Source organism: Pseudophryne corroboree, unplaced genomic scaffold (genome assembly GCF_028390025.1).
Source record: "Pseudophryne corroboree isolate aPseCor3 unplaced genomic scaffold, aPseCor3.hap2 scaffold_711, whole genome shotgun sequence".
Lineage (NCBI taxonomy): Eukaryota > Metazoa > Chordata > Amphibia > Anura > Myobatrachidae > Pseudophryne > Pseudophryne corroboree.
Genome location: NW_026970294.1, coordinates 282,501 through 295,000, shown reverse-complemented (window position 1 = coordinate 295,000; position 12,500 = coordinate 282,501). Strand labels below are relative to the sequence as shown.

The 12,500-nt window shown below is 41.7% G+C and overlaps 47 non-coding genes and 9 pseudogenes across 47 annotated transcripts in view; all 56 read left to right on the top strand.

Moving 5' to 3' along the window:
- Positions 1-42, top strand: part of LOC135039466 (5S ribosomal RNA) — a 119-nt gene extending 77 nt beyond the window's left edge. Inside the window, exon 1 of the ribosomal RNA XR_010233471.1 lies at positions 1-42. This exon is cut by the window's left edge and continues 77 nt beyond it. This is a non-coding gene — a ribosomal RNA (5S ribosomal RNA).
- Positions 43-149: 107 nt separating this feature from the next.
- Positions 150-268, top strand: LOC135038837 (5S ribosomal RNA). Its single transcript, XR_010233190.1, has one exon. It is a non-coding gene; the product is annotated as a 5S ribosomal RNA (ribosomal RNA).
- A 107-nt stretch (positions 269-375) lies between these two features.
- Positions 376-494, top strand: LOC135039035 (5S ribosomal RNA; annotated as a pseudogene).
- Positions 495-601: 107 nt separating this feature from the next.
- On the top strand, positions 602-720 carry LOC135038545 (5S ribosomal RNA). The gene has a single exon (XR_010232905.1). It is a non-coding gene; the product is annotated as a 5S ribosomal RNA (ribosomal RNA).
- A 107-nt stretch (positions 721-827) lies between these two features.
- On the top strand, positions 828-946 carry LOC135039824 (5S ribosomal RNA). Its single transcript, XR_010233815.1, has one exon. It is a non-coding gene; the product is annotated as a 5S ribosomal RNA (ribosomal RNA).
- A 107-nt stretch (positions 947-1,053) lies between these two features.
- Positions 1,054-1,172, top strand: LOC135039723 (5S ribosomal RNA). The gene has a single exon (XR_010233720.1). It is a non-coding gene; the product is annotated as a 5S ribosomal RNA (ribosomal RNA).
- Positions 1,173-1,279: 107 nt separating this feature from the next.
- Positions 1,280-1,398, top strand: LOC135039527 (5S ribosomal RNA). The gene has a single exon (XR_010233530.1). It is a non-coding gene; the product is annotated as a 5S ribosomal RNA (ribosomal RNA).
- Positions 1,399-1,505: 107 nt separating this feature from the next.
- LOC135039747 (5S ribosomal RNA) lies at positions 1,506-1,624 on the top strand. The gene has a single exon (XR_010233742.1). It is a non-coding gene; the product is annotated as a 5S ribosomal RNA (ribosomal RNA).
- Positions 1,625-1,731: 107 nt separating this feature from the next.
- Positions 1,732-1,850, top strand: LOC135038716 (5S ribosomal RNA). Its single transcript, XR_010233072.1, has one exon. It is a non-coding gene; the product is annotated as a 5S ribosomal RNA (ribosomal RNA).
- A 107-nt stretch (positions 1,851-1,957) lies between these two features.
- Positions 1,958-2,076, top strand: LOC135038660 (5S ribosomal RNA). The gene has a single exon (XR_010233018.1). It is a non-coding gene; the product is annotated as a 5S ribosomal RNA (ribosomal RNA).
- A 107-nt stretch (positions 2,077-2,183) lies between these two features.
- On the top strand, positions 2,184-2,302 carry LOC135038544 (5S ribosomal RNA). Its single transcript, XR_010232904.1, has one exon. It is a non-coding gene; the product is annotated as a 5S ribosomal RNA (ribosomal RNA).
- Positions 2,303-2,409: 107 nt separating this feature from the next.
- LOC135039823 (5S ribosomal RNA) lies at positions 2,410-2,528 on the top strand. Its single transcript, XR_010233814.1, has one exon. It is a non-coding gene; the product is annotated as a 5S ribosomal RNA (ribosomal RNA).
- Positions 2,529-2,635: 107 nt separating this feature from the next.
- Positions 2,636-2,754, top strand: LOC135039681 (5S ribosomal RNA). The gene has a single exon (XR_010233679.1). It is a non-coding gene; the product is annotated as a 5S ribosomal RNA (ribosomal RNA).
- Positions 2,755-2,861: 107 nt separating this feature from the next.
- On the top strand, positions 2,862-2,980 carry LOC135039465 (5S ribosomal RNA). The gene has a single exon (XR_010233470.1). It is a non-coding gene; the product is annotated as a 5S ribosomal RNA (ribosomal RNA).
- Positions 2,981-3,087: 107 nt separating this feature from the next.
- Positions 3,088-3,206, top strand: LOC135038543 (5S ribosomal RNA). The gene has a single exon (XR_010232903.1). It is a non-coding gene; the product is annotated as a 5S ribosomal RNA (ribosomal RNA).
- Positions 3,207-3,313: 107 nt separating this feature from the next.
- On the top strand, positions 3,314-3,432 carry LOC135039822 (5S ribosomal RNA). Its single transcript, XR_010233813.1, has one exon. It is a non-coding gene; the product is annotated as a 5S ribosomal RNA (ribosomal RNA).
- Positions 3,433-3,539: 107 nt separating this feature from the next.
- On the top strand, positions 3,540-3,658 carry LOC135039679 (5S ribosomal RNA). The gene has a single exon (XR_010233677.1). It is a non-coding gene; the product is annotated as a 5S ribosomal RNA (ribosomal RNA).
- Positions 3,659-3,765: 107 nt separating this feature from the next.
- Positions 3,766-3,884, top strand: LOC135038557 (5S ribosomal RNA). The gene has a single exon (XR_010232917.1). It is a non-coding gene; the product is annotated as a 5S ribosomal RNA (ribosomal RNA).
- Positions 3,885-3,991: 107 nt separating this feature from the next.
- LOC135039318 (5S ribosomal RNA) lies at positions 3,992-4,110 on the top strand (annotated as a pseudogene).
- A 107-nt stretch (positions 4,111-4,217) lies between these two features.
- LOC135038937 (5S ribosomal RNA) lies at positions 4,218-4,336 on the top strand. The gene has a single exon (XR_010233288.1). It is a non-coding gene; the product is annotated as a 5S ribosomal RNA (ribosomal RNA).
- Positions 4,337-4,443: 107 nt separating this feature from the next.
- On the top strand, positions 4,444-4,562 carry LOC135038476 (5S ribosomal RNA). Its single transcript, XR_010232839.1, has one exon. It is a non-coding gene; the product is annotated as a 5S ribosomal RNA (ribosomal RNA).
- A 107-nt stretch (positions 4,563-4,669) lies between these two features.
- LOC135038892 (5S ribosomal RNA) lies at positions 4,670-4,788 on the top strand. Its single transcript, XR_010233243.1, has one exon. It is a non-coding gene; the product is annotated as a 5S ribosomal RNA (ribosomal RNA).
- Positions 4,789-4,895: 107 nt separating this feature from the next.
- LOC135038541 (5S ribosomal RNA) lies at positions 4,896-5,014 on the top strand. Its single transcript, XR_010232902.1, has one exon. It is a non-coding gene; the product is annotated as a 5S ribosomal RNA (ribosomal RNA).
- A 107-nt stretch (positions 5,015-5,121) lies between these two features.
- On the top strand, positions 5,122-5,240 carry LOC135038750 (5S ribosomal RNA). Its single transcript, XR_010233105.1, has one exon. It is a non-coding gene; the product is annotated as a 5S ribosomal RNA (ribosomal RNA).
- Positions 5,241-5,347: 107 nt separating this feature from the next.
- On the top strand, positions 5,348-5,466 carry LOC135038475 (5S ribosomal RNA). The gene has a single exon (XR_010232838.1). It is a non-coding gene; the product is annotated as a 5S ribosomal RNA (ribosomal RNA).
- Positions 5,467-5,573: 107 nt separating this feature from the next.
- On the top strand, positions 5,574-5,692 carry LOC135038697 (5S ribosomal RNA). The gene has a single exon (XR_010233053.1). It is a non-coding gene; the product is annotated as a 5S ribosomal RNA (ribosomal RNA).
- A 107-nt stretch (positions 5,693-5,799) lies between these two features.
- LOC135039464 (5S ribosomal RNA) lies at positions 5,800-5,918 on the top strand. The gene has a single exon (XR_010233469.1). It is a non-coding gene; the product is annotated as a 5S ribosomal RNA (ribosomal RNA).
- Positions 5,919-6,025: 107 nt separating this feature from the next.
- Positions 6,026-6,144, top strand: LOC135038659 (5S ribosomal RNA). The gene has a single exon (XR_010233017.1). It is a non-coding gene; the product is annotated as a 5S ribosomal RNA (ribosomal RNA).
- A 107-nt stretch (positions 6,145-6,251) lies between these two features.
- On the top strand, positions 6,252-6,370 carry LOC135038867 (5S ribosomal RNA). Its single transcript, XR_010233218.1, has one exon. It is a non-coding gene; the product is annotated as a 5S ribosomal RNA (ribosomal RNA).
- Positions 6,371-6,477: 107 nt separating this feature from the next.
- Positions 6,478-6,596, top strand: LOC135039200 (5S ribosomal RNA; annotated as a pseudogene).
- Positions 6,597-6,702: 106 nt separating this feature from the next.
- Positions 6,703-6,821, top strand: LOC135039256 (5S ribosomal RNA; annotated as a pseudogene).
- A 107-nt stretch (positions 6,822-6,928) lies between these two features.
- LOC135039292 (5S ribosomal RNA) lies at positions 6,929-7,048 on the top strand (annotated as a pseudogene).
- Positions 7,049-7,155: 107 nt separating this feature from the next.
- LOC135038641 (5S ribosomal RNA) lies at positions 7,156-7,274 on the top strand. Its single transcript, XR_010232999.1, has one exon. It is a non-coding gene; the product is annotated as a 5S ribosomal RNA (ribosomal RNA).
- A 107-nt stretch (positions 7,275-7,381) lies between these two features.
- On the top strand, positions 7,382-7,500 carry LOC135039306 (5S ribosomal RNA; annotated as a pseudogene).
- A 107-nt stretch (positions 7,501-7,607) lies between these two features.
- Positions 7,608-7,726, top strand: LOC135039386 (5S ribosomal RNA). The gene has a single exon (XR_010233407.1). It is a non-coding gene; the product is annotated as a 5S ribosomal RNA (ribosomal RNA).
- Positions 7,727-7,833: 107 nt separating this feature from the next.
- Positions 7,834-7,952, top strand: LOC135039056 (5S ribosomal RNA; annotated as a pseudogene).
- A 107-nt stretch (positions 7,953-8,059) lies between these two features.
- On the top strand, positions 8,060-8,178 carry LOC135038658 (5S ribosomal RNA). Its single transcript, XR_010233016.1, has one exon. It is a non-coding gene; the product is annotated as a 5S ribosomal RNA (ribosomal RNA).
- Positions 8,179-8,285: 107 nt separating this feature from the next.
- LOC135038540 (5S ribosomal RNA) lies at positions 8,286-8,404 on the top strand. The gene has a single exon (XR_010232901.1). It is a non-coding gene; the product is annotated as a 5S ribosomal RNA (ribosomal RNA).
- Positions 8,405-8,511: 107 nt separating this feature from the next.
- On the top strand, positions 8,512-8,630 carry LOC135039463 (5S ribosomal RNA). The gene has a single exon (XR_010233468.1). It is a non-coding gene; the product is annotated as a 5S ribosomal RNA (ribosomal RNA).
- Positions 8,631-8,737: 107 nt separating this feature from the next.
- On the top strand, positions 8,738-8,856 carry LOC135039034 (5S ribosomal RNA; annotated as a pseudogene).
- A 107-nt stretch (positions 8,857-8,963) lies between these two features.
- LOC135038914 (5S ribosomal RNA) lies at positions 8,964-9,082 on the top strand. Its single transcript, XR_010233265.1, has one exon. It is a non-coding gene; the product is annotated as a 5S ribosomal RNA (ribosomal RNA).
- Positions 9,083-9,189: 107 nt separating this feature from the next.
- On the top strand, positions 9,190-9,308 carry LOC135039821 (5S ribosomal RNA). Its single transcript, XR_010233812.1, has one exon. It is a non-coding gene; the product is annotated as a 5S ribosomal RNA (ribosomal RNA).
- A 107-nt stretch (positions 9,309-9,415) lies between these two features.
- On the top strand, positions 9,416-9,534 carry LOC135039722 (5S ribosomal RNA). The gene has a single exon (XR_010233719.1). It is a non-coding gene; the product is annotated as a 5S ribosomal RNA (ribosomal RNA).
- A 107-nt stretch (positions 9,535-9,641) lies between these two features.
- On the top strand, positions 9,642-9,760 carry LOC135039526 (5S ribosomal RNA). Its single transcript, XR_010233529.1, has one exon. It is a non-coding gene; the product is annotated as a 5S ribosomal RNA (ribosomal RNA).
- Positions 9,761-9,867: 107 nt separating this feature from the next.
- Positions 9,868-9,986, top strand: LOC135038731 (5S ribosomal RNA). The gene has a single exon (XR_010233087.1). It is a non-coding gene; the product is annotated as a 5S ribosomal RNA (ribosomal RNA).
- Positions 9,987-10,093: 107 nt separating this feature from the next.
- LOC135039462 (5S ribosomal RNA) lies at positions 10,094-10,212 on the top strand. The gene has a single exon (XR_010233467.1). It is a non-coding gene; the product is annotated as a 5S ribosomal RNA (ribosomal RNA).
- Positions 10,213-10,319: 107 nt separating this feature from the next.
- LOC135038657 (5S ribosomal RNA) lies at positions 10,320-10,438 on the top strand. Its single transcript, XR_010233015.1, has one exon. It is a non-coding gene; the product is annotated as a 5S ribosomal RNA (ribosomal RNA).
- A 107-nt stretch (positions 10,439-10,545) lies between these two features.
- On the top strand, positions 10,546-10,664 carry LOC135039031 (5S ribosomal RNA; annotated as a pseudogene).
- A 107-nt stretch (positions 10,665-10,771) lies between these two features.
- Positions 10,772-10,890, top strand: LOC135038538 (5S ribosomal RNA). Its single transcript, XR_010232899.1, has one exon. It is a non-coding gene; the product is annotated as a 5S ribosomal RNA (ribosomal RNA).
- A 107-nt stretch (positions 10,891-10,997) lies between these two features.
- On the top strand, positions 10,998-11,116 carry LOC135039819 (5S ribosomal RNA). The gene has a single exon (XR_010233810.1). It is a non-coding gene; the product is annotated as a 5S ribosomal RNA (ribosomal RNA).
- Positions 11,117-11,223: 107 nt separating this feature from the next.
- LOC135039721 (5S ribosomal RNA) lies at positions 11,224-11,342 on the top strand. Its single transcript, XR_010233718.1, has one exon. It is a non-coding gene; the product is annotated as a 5S ribosomal RNA (ribosomal RNA).
- A 107-nt stretch (positions 11,343-11,449) lies between these two features.
- LOC135039525 (5S ribosomal RNA) lies at positions 11,450-11,568 on the top strand. Its single transcript, XR_010233528.1, has one exon. It is a non-coding gene; the product is annotated as a 5S ribosomal RNA (ribosomal RNA).
- Positions 11,569-11,675: 107 nt separating this feature from the next.
- LOC135039461 (5S ribosomal RNA) lies at positions 11,676-11,794 on the top strand. The gene has a single exon (XR_010233466.1). It is a non-coding gene; the product is annotated as a 5S ribosomal RNA (ribosomal RNA).
- Positions 11,795-11,901: 107 nt separating this feature from the next.
- Positions 11,902-12,020, top strand: LOC135039460 (5S ribosomal RNA). The gene has a single exon (XR_010233465.1). It is a non-coding gene; the product is annotated as a 5S ribosomal RNA (ribosomal RNA).
- Positions 12,021-12,127: 107 nt separating this feature from the next.
- Positions 12,128-12,246, top strand: LOC135038656 (5S ribosomal RNA). Its single transcript, XR_010233014.1, has one exon. It is a non-coding gene; the product is annotated as a 5S ribosomal RNA (ribosomal RNA).
- Positions 12,247-12,353: 107 nt separating this feature from the next.
- Positions 12,354-12,472, top strand: LOC135038537 (5S ribosomal RNA). Its single transcript, XR_010232898.1, has one exon. It is a non-coding gene; the product is annotated as a 5S ribosomal RNA (ribosomal RNA).
- The last annotated feature ends 28 nt before the right edge of the window (positions 12,473-12,500 follow it).

Below are 12,500 nucleotides of genomic sequence, written 5' to 3'. Positions count from 1 at the left end.
CTTGGATGGGAGACCACCTGGGAATACAAGGTGCTGTAGATAATTTTATACTGCCAACACCGTTCTGTTGATGCATTCCATTTTAAAACGTATTCATTTATGAACCAGTAGTTAGAAGTAGAAAAGTTCTAACAGAAACCACAAAGTTCATCTACAGCCACACGACACTGGATACGCCCAATCTCATCTGATCTTGGAAGCTAAGCAGTGTTGGGCTTGGTTAGTACTTGGATGGGAGACCACCTGGGAATACAAGGTGCTGTAGATATTTTTATACTGCCAACACCGTTCTGTTGATGCATTCCATTTTAAAACGTATTCATTTATGAACCAGTAGTTAGAAGTAGAAAAGTTCTAACAGAAACCACAAAGTTCATCTACAGCCACACGACACTGGATACGCCCAATCTTATCTGATCTTGGAAGCTAAGCAGTGTTGGGCCTGGTTAGTACTTGGATGGGAGACCACCTGGGAATACAAGGTGCTGTAGATATTTTTATACTGCCAACACTGTTCTGTTGATGCATTCCATTTTCAAACGTATTCATTTATGAACCAGTAGTTAGAAGTAGAAAAGTTCTAATAGAAACCACAAAGCTCATCTACAGCCACACCACACTGGATACGCCCAATCTCATCTGATCTTGGAAGCTAAGCAGTGTTGGGCCTGGTTAGTACTTGGATGGGAGACCACCTGGGAATACAAGGTGATGTAGATATTTTTATACAACCAACACCGTTCTGTTGATGCATTCCATTTTCAAACGTATTCATTTATGAACCAGTAGTTAGAAGTAGAAAAGTTCTAACAGAAACCTCAAAGCTCATCTACAGCCACACCACACTGGATACGCCCAATCTCATCTGATCTTGGAAGCTAAGCAGTGTTGGGCCTGGTTAGTTCTTGGATGGGAGACCACCTGGGAATACGAGGTGCTGTAGATATTTTTATACTGCCAACACCGTTCTGTTGATGCATTCCATTTTCAAACGTATTCATTTATGAACCAGTAGTTAGAAGTAGAAAAGTTCTAACAGAAACCACAAAGCTCATCTACAGCCACACCACACTGGATACGCCCAATCTCATCTGATCTTGGAAGCTAAGCAGTGTTGGGCCTGGTTAGTACTTGGATGGGAGGCCACCTGGGAATACAAGGTGCTGTAGATATTTTTATACTGCCAACACTGTTCTGTTGATGCATACCATTTTCAAACATATTCATTTATGAACCAGTAGTTAGAAGTAGAAAAGTTCTAACAGAAACCAGAAAGTTCATCTACAGCAACACCACACTGGATACGCCCAATCTCATCTGAACTTGGAAGCTAAGCAGTGTTGGGCCTGGTTAGTACTTGGATGGGAGACCACCTGGGAATACAAGGTGCTGTAGATATGTTTATACTGCCAACACCGTTCTGTTGATGCATTCCATTTTCAAACGTATTCATTTATGAACCAGTAGTTAGAAGTAGAAAAGTTCTAACAGAAACCACAAAGCTCATCTACAGCCACACCACACTGGATACGCCCAATCTCATCTGATCTTGGAAGCTAAGCAGTGTTGGGCCTGGTTAGTACTTGGATGGGAGACCACCTTGGAATACAAGGTGCTGTAGATATTTTTATACTGCCAACACCGTTCTGTTGATGCATTCCATTTTCAAACGTATTTATTTATGAACCAGTAGTTAGAAGTAGAAAAGTTCTAACAGAAACCACAAAGCTCATCTAAAGCCACACCACACTGGATACGCCCAATCTCATCTGATCTTGGAAGCTAAGCAGTGTTGGGCCTGGTTAGTACTTGGATGGGAGACCACCTGGGAATACAAGGTGCTGTAGATAATTTTATACTGCCAACACCGTTCTGTTGATGCATTCCATTTTAAAACGTATTCATTTATGAACCAGTAGTTAGAAGTAGAAAAGTTCTAACAGAAACCACAAAGTTCATCTACAGCCACACGACACTGGATACGCCCAATCTCATCTGATCTTGGAAGCTAAGCAGTGTTGGGCCTGGTTAGTACTTGGATGGGAGACCACCTGGGAATACAAGGTGCTGTAGATATTTTTATACTGCCAACACCGTTCTGTTGATGCATTCCATTTTCAAACGTATTCATTTATGAACCAGTAGTTAGAAGTAGAAAAGTTCTAACAGAAACCCCAAAGCTCATCTACAGCCACACCACACTGGATACGCCCAATCTCATCTGATCTTGGAAGCTAAGCAGTGTTGGGCCTGGTTAGTACTTGGATGGGAGACCACCTGGGAATACAAGGTGATGTAGATATTTTTATACAACCAACACCGTTCTGTTGATGCATTCCATTTTCAAACGTATTCATTTATGAACCAGTAGTTAGAAGTAGAAAAGTTCTAACAGAAACCACAAAGCTCATCTACAGCCACACCACACTGGATACGCCCAATCTCATCTGATCTTGGAAGCTAAGCAGTGTTGGGCCTGGTTAGTTCTTGGATGGGAGACCACCTGGGAATACGAGGTGCTGTAGATATTTTTATACTGCCAACACCGTTCTGTTGATGCATTCCATTTTAAAACGTATTCATTTATGAACTAGTAGTTAGCAGTAGAAAAGTTCTAACAGAAACCAGAAAGTTCATCTACAGCAACACCACACTGGATACGCCCAATCTCATCTGATCTTGGAAGCTAAGCAGTGTTGGGCCTGGTTAGTACTTGGATGGGAGACCACCTGGGAATACAAGGTGCTGTAGATATTTTTATACTGCCAACACCGTTCTGTTGATGCATTCCATTTTCAAACGTATTCATTTATGAACCAGTAGTTAGAAGTAGAAAAGTTCTAACAGAAGCCATAAAGCTCATCTACAGCCACACCACACTGGATACGCCCAATCTCATCTGATCTTGGAAGCTAAGCAGTGTTGGGCCTGGTTAGTACTTGGATGGGAGACCACCTGGGAATACAAGGTGCTGTAGATAATTTTATACTGCCAACACCGTTCTGTTGATGCATTCCATTTTCAAACGTATTCATTTATGAACCAGTAGTTAGAAGTAGAAAAGTTCTAACAGAAACCCCAAAGCTCATCTACAGCCACACCACACTGGATACGCCCAATCTCATCTGATCTTGGAAGCTAAGCAGTGTTGGGCCTGGTTAGTACTTGGATGGGAGACCACCTGGGAATACAAGGTGATGTAGATATTTTTATACAACCAACACCGTTCTGTTGATGCATTCCATTTTCAAACGTATTCATTTATGAACCAGTAGTTAGAAGTAGAAAAGTTCTAACAGAAACCACAAAGCTCATCTACAGCCACACCACACTGGATACGCCCAATCTCATCTGATCTTGGAAGCTAAGCAGTGTTGGGCCTGGTTAGTTCTTGGATGGGAGACCACCTGGGAATACGAGGTGCTGTAGATATTTTTATACTGCCAACACCGTTCTGTTGATGCATTCCATTTTAAAACGTATTCATTTATGAACTAGTAGTTAGCAGTAGAAAAGTTCTAACAGAAACCAGAAAGTTCATCTACAGCAACACCACACTGGATACGCCCAATCTCATCTGATCTTGGAAGCTAAGCAGTGTTGGGCCTGGTTAGTACTTGGATGGGAGACCACCTGGGAATACAAGGTGCTGTAGATATTTTTATACTGCCAACACCGTTCTGTTGATGCATTCCATTTTCAAACGTATTCATTTATGAACCAGTAGTTAGAAGTAGAAAAGTTCTAACAGAAGCCATAAAGCTCATCTACAGCCACACCACACTGGATACGCCCAATCTCATCTGATCTTGGAAGCTAAGCAGTGTTGGGCCTGGTTAGTACTTGGATGGGAGACCACCTGGGAATACAAAGTGCTGTAGATAATTTTATACTACCAACACCGTTCTGTTGATGCATTCCATTTTCAAACGTATTCATTTATGAACCAGTAGTTAGAAGTAGAAAAGTACTAACAGAAACCATAAAGCTCTTCTACAGCCACACCACATTGGTTATGCCCAATCTCATCTGATTTTGGAAGCTAAGCAGTGTTGGGCCTGGTTAGTACTTGGATGGGAGACCACCTGGGACTACAAGGTGCTGTAGATATTTTTATACTGCCAACACCGTTCTGTTGATGCATTCCATTTTCAAACGTATTCATTTATGAACCAGTAGTTAGAAGTAGAAAAGTTCTAACAGAAACAACAAAGCTCATCTACAGCCTCACCACACTGGATACGCCCAATCTCATCTGATCTTGGAAGCTAAGCAGTGTTGGGCCTGGTTAGTACTTGGGTGGGAGACCACCTGGGAATACAAGGTGATGTAGATATTTTTATACAACCAACACCGTTCTGTTGATACATTCCATTTTCAAACGTATTCATTTATGAACCAGTAGTTAGAAGTAGAAAAGTTCTAACAGAAACCATAAAGCTCATCTACAGCCACACCAAACTGGATACGCCCAATCTCATCTGATCTTGGAAGCTAAGCAGTGTTGGGCCTGGTTAGTACTTGGATGGGAGACCACCTGGGAATACAAGGTGCTGTAGATATTTTTATACAACCAACACCGTTCTGTTGATGCATTCCATTTTCAAACGTATTCATTTATGAACCAGTAGTTAGAAGTAGAAAAGTTCTAACAGAAACCATAAAGCTCATCTACAGCCACACCAAACTGGATACGCCCAATCTCATCTGATCTTGGAAGCTAAGCAGTGTTGGGCCTGGTTAGTACTTGGATGGTAGACCACCTGGGAATACAAGGTGCTGTAGATATTTTTATACTGCCAACACCGTTCTGTTGATGCATTCCATTTTCAAACGTATTCATTTATGAACCAGTAGTTAGAAGTAGAAAAGTTCTAACAGAAACCACAAAGCTCATCTACAGCCACACCACACTGGATACGCCCAATCTCATCTGATCTTGGAAGCTAAGCAGTGTTGGGCCTGGTTAGTACTTGGATGGGAGACCACCTGGGAATACAAGGTGATGTAGATATTTTTATACAACCAACACCGTTCTGTTGATGCATTCCATTTTCAAACGTATTCATTTATGAACCAGTAGTTAGAAGTAGAAAAGTTCTAACAGAAACCATAAAGCTCATCTACAGCTACACCAAACTGGATACGCCCAATCTCATCTGATCTTGGAAGCTAAGCAGTGTTGGGCCTGGTTAGTACTTGGATGGGAGACCACCTGGGAATACAAGGTGCTGTAGATATTTTTATACAACCAACACCGTTCTGTTGATGCATTCCATTTTCAAACGTATTCATTTATGAACCAGTAGTTAGAAGTAGAAAAGTTCTAACAGAAACCATAAAGCTCATCTACAGCCACACCAAACTGGATACGCCCAATCTCATCTGATCTTGGAAGCTAAGCAGTGTTGGGCCTGGTTAGTACTTGGATGGGAGACCACCTGGGAATACAAGGTGCTGTAGATATTTTTATACTGCCAACACCGTTCTGTTGATGCATTCCATTTTCAAACGTATTCATTTATGAACCAGTAGTTAGAAGTAGAAAAGTTCTAACAGAAACCACAAAGCTCATCTACAGCCACAGCACACTGGATACGCCCAATCTCATCTGATCTTGGAAGCTAAGCAGTGTTGGGCCTGGTTAGTACTTGGATGGGAGACCACCTGGGAATACAAGGTGCTGTAGATATTTTTATACTGCCAACACCGTTCTGTTGATGCATTCCATTTTCAAACGTATTCATTTATGAACCAGTAGTTAGAAGTAGAAAAGTTCTAACAGAAACCATAAAGTTCATCTACAGCCACACCACACTGGATACGCCCAATCTCATCTGATCTTGGAAGCTAAGCAGTGTTGGGCCTGGTTAGTACTTGGATGGGAGACCACCTGGGAATACAAGGTGCTGTAGATAATTTTATACTGCCAACACCGTTCTGTTGATGCATTCCATTTTAAAACGTATTCATTTATGAACCAGTAGTTAGAAGTAGAAAAGTTCTAACAGAAACCACAAAGTTCATCTACAGCCACACGACACTGGATACGCCCAATCTCATCTGATCTTGGAAGCTAAGCAGTGTTGGGCCTGGTTAGTACTTGGATGGGAGACCACCTGGGAATACAAGGTGCTGTAGATATTTTTATACTGCCAACACCGTTCTGTTGATGCATTCCATTTTCAAACGTATTCATTTATGAACCAGTAGTTAGAAGTAGAAAAGTTCTAACAGAAACCACAAAGCTCATCTACAGCTACACCACACTGGATACGCCCAATCTCATCTGATCTTGGAAGCTAAGCAGTGTTGGGCCTGGTTAGTACTTTGATGGGAGACCACCTGGGAATACAAGGTGATGTAGATATTTTTATACAACCAACACCGTTCTGTTGATGCATTCCATTTTCAAACGTATTCATTTATGAACCAGTAGTTAGAAGTAGAAAAGTTCTAACAGAAACCACAAAGCTCATCTACAGCCACACCACACTGGATACGCCCAATCTCATCTGATCTTGGAAGCTAAGCAGTGTTGGGCCTGGTTAGTTCTTGGATGGGAGACCACCTGGGATTACGAGGTGCTGTAAATATTTTTATACTGCCAACACCGTTCTGTTGATGCATTCCATTTTAAAACTTATTCATTTATGAACTAGTAGTTAGAAGTAGAAAAGTTCTAACAGAAACCAGAAATTCATCTACAGCAACACTATACTGGATACGCCCAATCTCATCTGATCTTGGAAGCTAAGCAATGTTGGGCCTGGTTAGTACTTGGATGGGAGACCACCTGGAAATACGAGGTGCTGTAGATATTTTTATACTACCAACACCGTTCTGTTGATGCATTCCATTTTCAAACGTATTCATTTATGAACCAGTAGTTAGAAGTAGAAAAGTACTAACCGAAACCATAAAGCTCTTCTACAGCTACACCACACTGGATATGCCCAATCTCATCTGATCTTGGAAGCTAAGCAGTGTTGGGCCTGGTTAGTACTTGGATGGGAGACCACCTGGGAATACATAGGTGGTGTAGATATTTTTATACTGCCAACACCGTTCTGTTGATGCATTCCATTTTCAAACGTATTCATTTATGAACCAGTAGTTAGAAGTAGAAAAGTTCTAACAGAAACCACAAAGCTCATCTACAGCCACACCGCACTGGATACGCCCAATCTCATCTGATCTAGGAAGCTAAGCAGTGTTGGGCCTGGTTAGTACTTGGATGGGAGACCACCTGGGAATACAAGGTGCTGTAGATATTTTTATACTGCCAACACCGTTCTGTTGATGCATTCAATTTTCAAATGTATTCATTTATGAACCAGTAGTTAGAAGTAGAAAAGTTCAAACAGAAACCACAAAGCTCATCTACAGCCACACCACAGTGGATACGCCCAATCTCATCTGATCTTGGAAGCAAAGCAGTATTGGGCCTGGTTAGTACTTGGATGGGAGACCACCTGGGAATACAATGTGCTGTAGATATTTTTATACTGCCAACACCGTTCTGTTGATGTATTCCATTTTCAAACGTATTCATTTATGAACAAATAGTTAGAAGTAGAAAAGTTCTAACAGAAGCCATAAAGCTCATCTACAGCCACACCACACTGGATGCGCCCAATCTCATCTGATCTTGGAAGCTAAGCAGTGTTGGGCCTGGTTAGTACTTGGATGGGAGACCACCTGGGAATACAAGGTGCTGTAGATAATTTTATACTACCAACACCGTTCTGTTGATGCATTCCATTTTCAAACGTATTCATTTATGAACCAGTAGTTAGAAGTAGAAAAGTACTAACAGAAACCATAAAGCTCTTCTACAGCCACACCACACTGGTTATGCCCAATCTCATCTGATTTTGGAAGCTAAGCAGTGTTGGGCCTGGTTAGTACTTGGATGGGAGACCACCTGGGAATACAAGGTGCTGTAGATATTTTTATACTGCCAACACCGTTCTGTTGATGCATTCCATTTTCAAACGTATTCATTTATGAACCAGTAGTTAGAAGTAGAAAAGTTCTAACAGAAACCACAAAGTTCATCTACAGCCACACGACACTGGATACGCCCAATCTCATCTGATCTTGGAAGCTAAGCAGTGTTGGGCCTGGTTAGTACTTGGATGGGAGACCACCTGGGAATACAAGGTGCTGTAGATATTTTTATACTGCCAACACCGTTCTGTTGATGCATTCCATTTTCAAACGTATTCATTTATGAACCAGTAGTTAGAAGTAGAAAAGTTCTAATAGAAACCACAAAGCTCATCTACAGCCACACCACACTGGATACGCCCAATCTCATCTGATCTTGGAAGCTAAGCAGTGTTGGGCCTGGTTAGTACTTGGATGGGAGACCACCTGGGAATACAAGGTGATGTAGATATTTTTATACAACCAACACCGTTCTGTTGATGCATTCCATTTTCAAACGTATTCATTTATGAACCAGTAGTTAGAAGTAGAAAAGTTCTAACAGAAACCACAAAGCTCATCTACAGCCACACCACACTGGATACGCCCAATCTCATCTGATCTTGGAAGCTAAGCAGTGTTGGGCCTGGTTAGTACTTGGATGGGAGACCACCTGGGAATACAAGGTGCTGTAGATAATTTTATACTGCCAACACCGTTCTGTTGATGCATTCCATTTTAAAACGTATTCATTTATGAACCAGTAGTTAGAAGTAGAAAAGTTCTAACAGAAACCACAAAGTTCATCTACAGCCACACGACACTGGATACGCCCAATCTTATCTGATCTTGGAAGCTAAGCAGTGTTGGGCCTGGTTAGTACTTGGATGGGAGACCACCTGGGAATACAAGGTGCTGTAGATATTTTTATACTGCCAACACCGTTCTGTTGATGCATTCCATTTTCAAACGTATTCATTTATGAACCAGTAGTTAGAAGTAGAAAAGTTCTAATAGAAACCACAAAGCTCCTCTACAGCCACACCACACTGGATACGCCCAATCTCATCTGATCTTGGAAGCTAAGCAGTGTTGGGCCTGGTTAGTACTTGGATGGGAGACCACCTGGGAATACAAGGTGATGTAGATATTTTTATACAACCAACACCGTTCTGTTGATGCATTCCATTTTCAAACGTATTCATTTATGAACCAGTAGTTAGAAGTAGAAAAGTTCTAACAGAAACCACAAAGCTCATCTACAGCCACACCACACTGGATACGCCCAATCTCATCTGATCTTGGAAGCTAAGCAGTGTTGGGCCTGGTTAGTTCTTGGATGGGAGACCACCTGGGAATACGAGGTGCTGTAGATATTTTTATACTGCCAACACCGTTCTGTTGATGCATTCCATTTTCAAACGTATTCATTTATGAACCAGTAGTTAGAAGTAGAAAAGTTCTAACAGAAACCACAAAGCTCATCTACAGCCACACCACACTGGATACGCCCAATCTCATCTGATCTTGGAAGCTAAGCAGTGTTGGGCCTGGTTAGTACTTGGATGGGAGGCCACCTGGGAATACAAGGTGCTGTAGATATTTTTATACTGCCAACACTGTTCTGTTGATGCATACCATTTTCAAACATATTCATTTATGAACCAGTAGTTAGAAGTAGAAAAGTTCTAACAGAAACCAGAAAGTTCATCTACAGCAACACCACACTGGATACGCCCAATCTCATCTGAACTTGGAAGCTAAGCAGTGTTGGGCCTGGTTAGTACTTGGATGGGAGACCACCTGGGAATACAAGGTGCTGTAGATATGTTTATACTGCCAACACCGTTCTGTTGATGCATTCCATTTTCAAACGTATTCATTTATGAACCAGTAGTTAGAAGTAGAAAAGTTCTAACAGAAACCACAAAGCTCATCTACAGCCACAACACACTGGATACGCCCAATCTCATCTGATCTTGGAAGCTAAGCAGTGTTGGGCCTGGTTAGTACTTGGATGGGAGACCACCTGGGAATACAAGGTGCTGTAGATATTTTTATACTGCCAACACCGTTCTGTTGATGCATTCCATTTTCAAACGTATTTATTTATGAACCAGTAGTTAGAAGTAGAAAAGTTCTAATAGAAACCACAAAGCTCATCTACAGCCACACCACACTGGATACGCCCAATCTCATCTGATCTTGGAAGCTAAGCAGTGTTGGGCCTGGTTAGTACTTGGATGGGAGACCACCTGGGAATACAAGGTGCTGTAGATAATTTTATACTGCCAACACCGTTCTGTTGATGCATTCCATTTTAAAACGTATTCATTTATGAACCAGTAGTTAGAAGTAGAAAAGTTCTAACAGAAACCACAAAGTTCATCTACAGCCACACGACACTGGATACGCCCAATCTCATCTGATCTTGGAAGCTAAGCAGTGTTGGGCCTGGTTAGTACTTGGATGGGAGACCACCTGGGAATACAAGGTGCTGTAGATATTTTTATACTGCCAACACCGTTCTGTTGATGCATTCCATTTTAAAACGTATTCATTTATGAACCAGTAGTTAGAAGTAGAAAAGTTCTAACAGAAACCACAAAGTTCATCTACAGCCACACGACACTGGATACGCCCAATCTTATCTGATCTTGGAAGCTAAGCAGTGTTGGGCCTGGTTAGTACTTGGATGGGAGACCACCTGGGAATACAAGGTGCTGTAGATATTTTTATACTGCCAACACTGTTCTGTTGATGCATTCCATTTTCAAACGTATTCATTTATGAACCAGTAGTTAGAAGTAGAAAAGTTCTAATAGAAACCACAAAGCTCATCTACAGCCACACCACACTGGATACGCCCAATCTCATCTGATCTTGGAAGCTAAGCAGTGTTGGGCCTGGTTAGTACTTGGATGGGAGACCACCTGGGAATACAAGGTGATGTAGATATTTTTATACAACCAACACCGTTCTGTTGATGCATTCCATTTTCAAACGTATTCATTTATGAACCAGTAGTTAGAAGTAGAAAAGTTCTAACAGAAACCACAAAGCTCATCTACAGCCACACCACACTGGATACGCCCAATCTCATCTGATCTTGGAAGCTAAGCAGTGTTGGGCCTGGTTAGTTCTTGGATGGGAGACCACCTGGGAATACGAGGTGCTGTAGATATTTTTATACTGCCAACACCGTTCTGTTGATGCATTCCATTTTCAAACGTATTCATTTATGAACCAGTAGTTAGAAGTAGAAAAGTTCTAACAGAAACCACAAAGCTCATCTACAGCCACACCACACTGGATACGCCCAATCTCATCTGATCTTGGAAGCTAAGCAGTGTTGGGCCTGGTTAGTACTTGGATGGGAGGCCACCTGGGAATACAAGGTGCTGTAGATATTTTTATACTGCCAACACTGTTCTGTTGATGCATACCATTTTCAAACATATTCATTTATGAACCAGTAGTTAGAAGTAGAAAAGTTCTAACAGAAACCAGAAAGTTCATCTACAGCAACACCACACTGGATACGCCCAATCTCATCTGAACTTGGAAGCTAAGCAGTGTTGGGCCTGGTTAGTACTTGGATGGGAGACCACCTGGGAATACAAGGTGCTGTAGATATGTTTATACTGCCAACACCGTTCTGTTGATGCATTCCATTTTCAAACGTATTCATTTATGAACCAGTAGTTAGAAGTAGAAAAGTTCTAACAGAAACCACAAAGCTCATCTACAGCCACACCACACTGGATACGCCCAATCTCATCTGATCTTGGAAGCTAAGCAGTGTTGGGCCTGGTTAGTACTTGGATGGGAGACCACCTGGGAATACAAGGTGCTGTAGATATTTTTATACTGCCAACACCGTTCTGTTGATGCATTCCATTTTCAAACGTATTTATTTATGAACCAGTAGTTAGAAGTAGAAAAGTTCTAACAGAAACCACAAAGCTCATCTACAGCCACACCACACTGGATACGCCCAATCTCATCTGATCTTGGAAGCTAAGCAGTGTTGGGCCTGGTTAGTACTTGGATGGGAGACCACCTGGGAATACAAGGTGCTGTAGATAATTTTATACTGCCAACACCGTTCTGTTGATGCATTCCATTTTAAAACGTATTCATTTATGAACCAGTAGTTAGAAGTAGAAAAGTTCTAACAGAAACCACAAAGTTCATCTACAGCCACACGACACTGGATACGCCCAATCTCATCTGATCTTGGAAGCTAAGCAGTGTTGGGCCTGGTTAGTACTTGGATGGGAGACCACCTGGGAATACAAGGTGCTGTAGATATTTTTATACTGCCAACACCGTTCTGTTGATGCATTCCATTTTCAAACGTATTCATTTATGAACCAGTAGTTAGAAGTAGAAAAGTTCTAACAGAAACCACAAAGCTCATCTACAGCCACACCACACTGGATACGCCCAATCTCATCTGATCTTGGAAGCTAAGCAGTGTTGGGCCTGGTTAGTACTTGGATGGGAGACCACCTGGGAATACAAGGTGATGTAGATATTTTTATACAACCAACACCGTTCTGTTG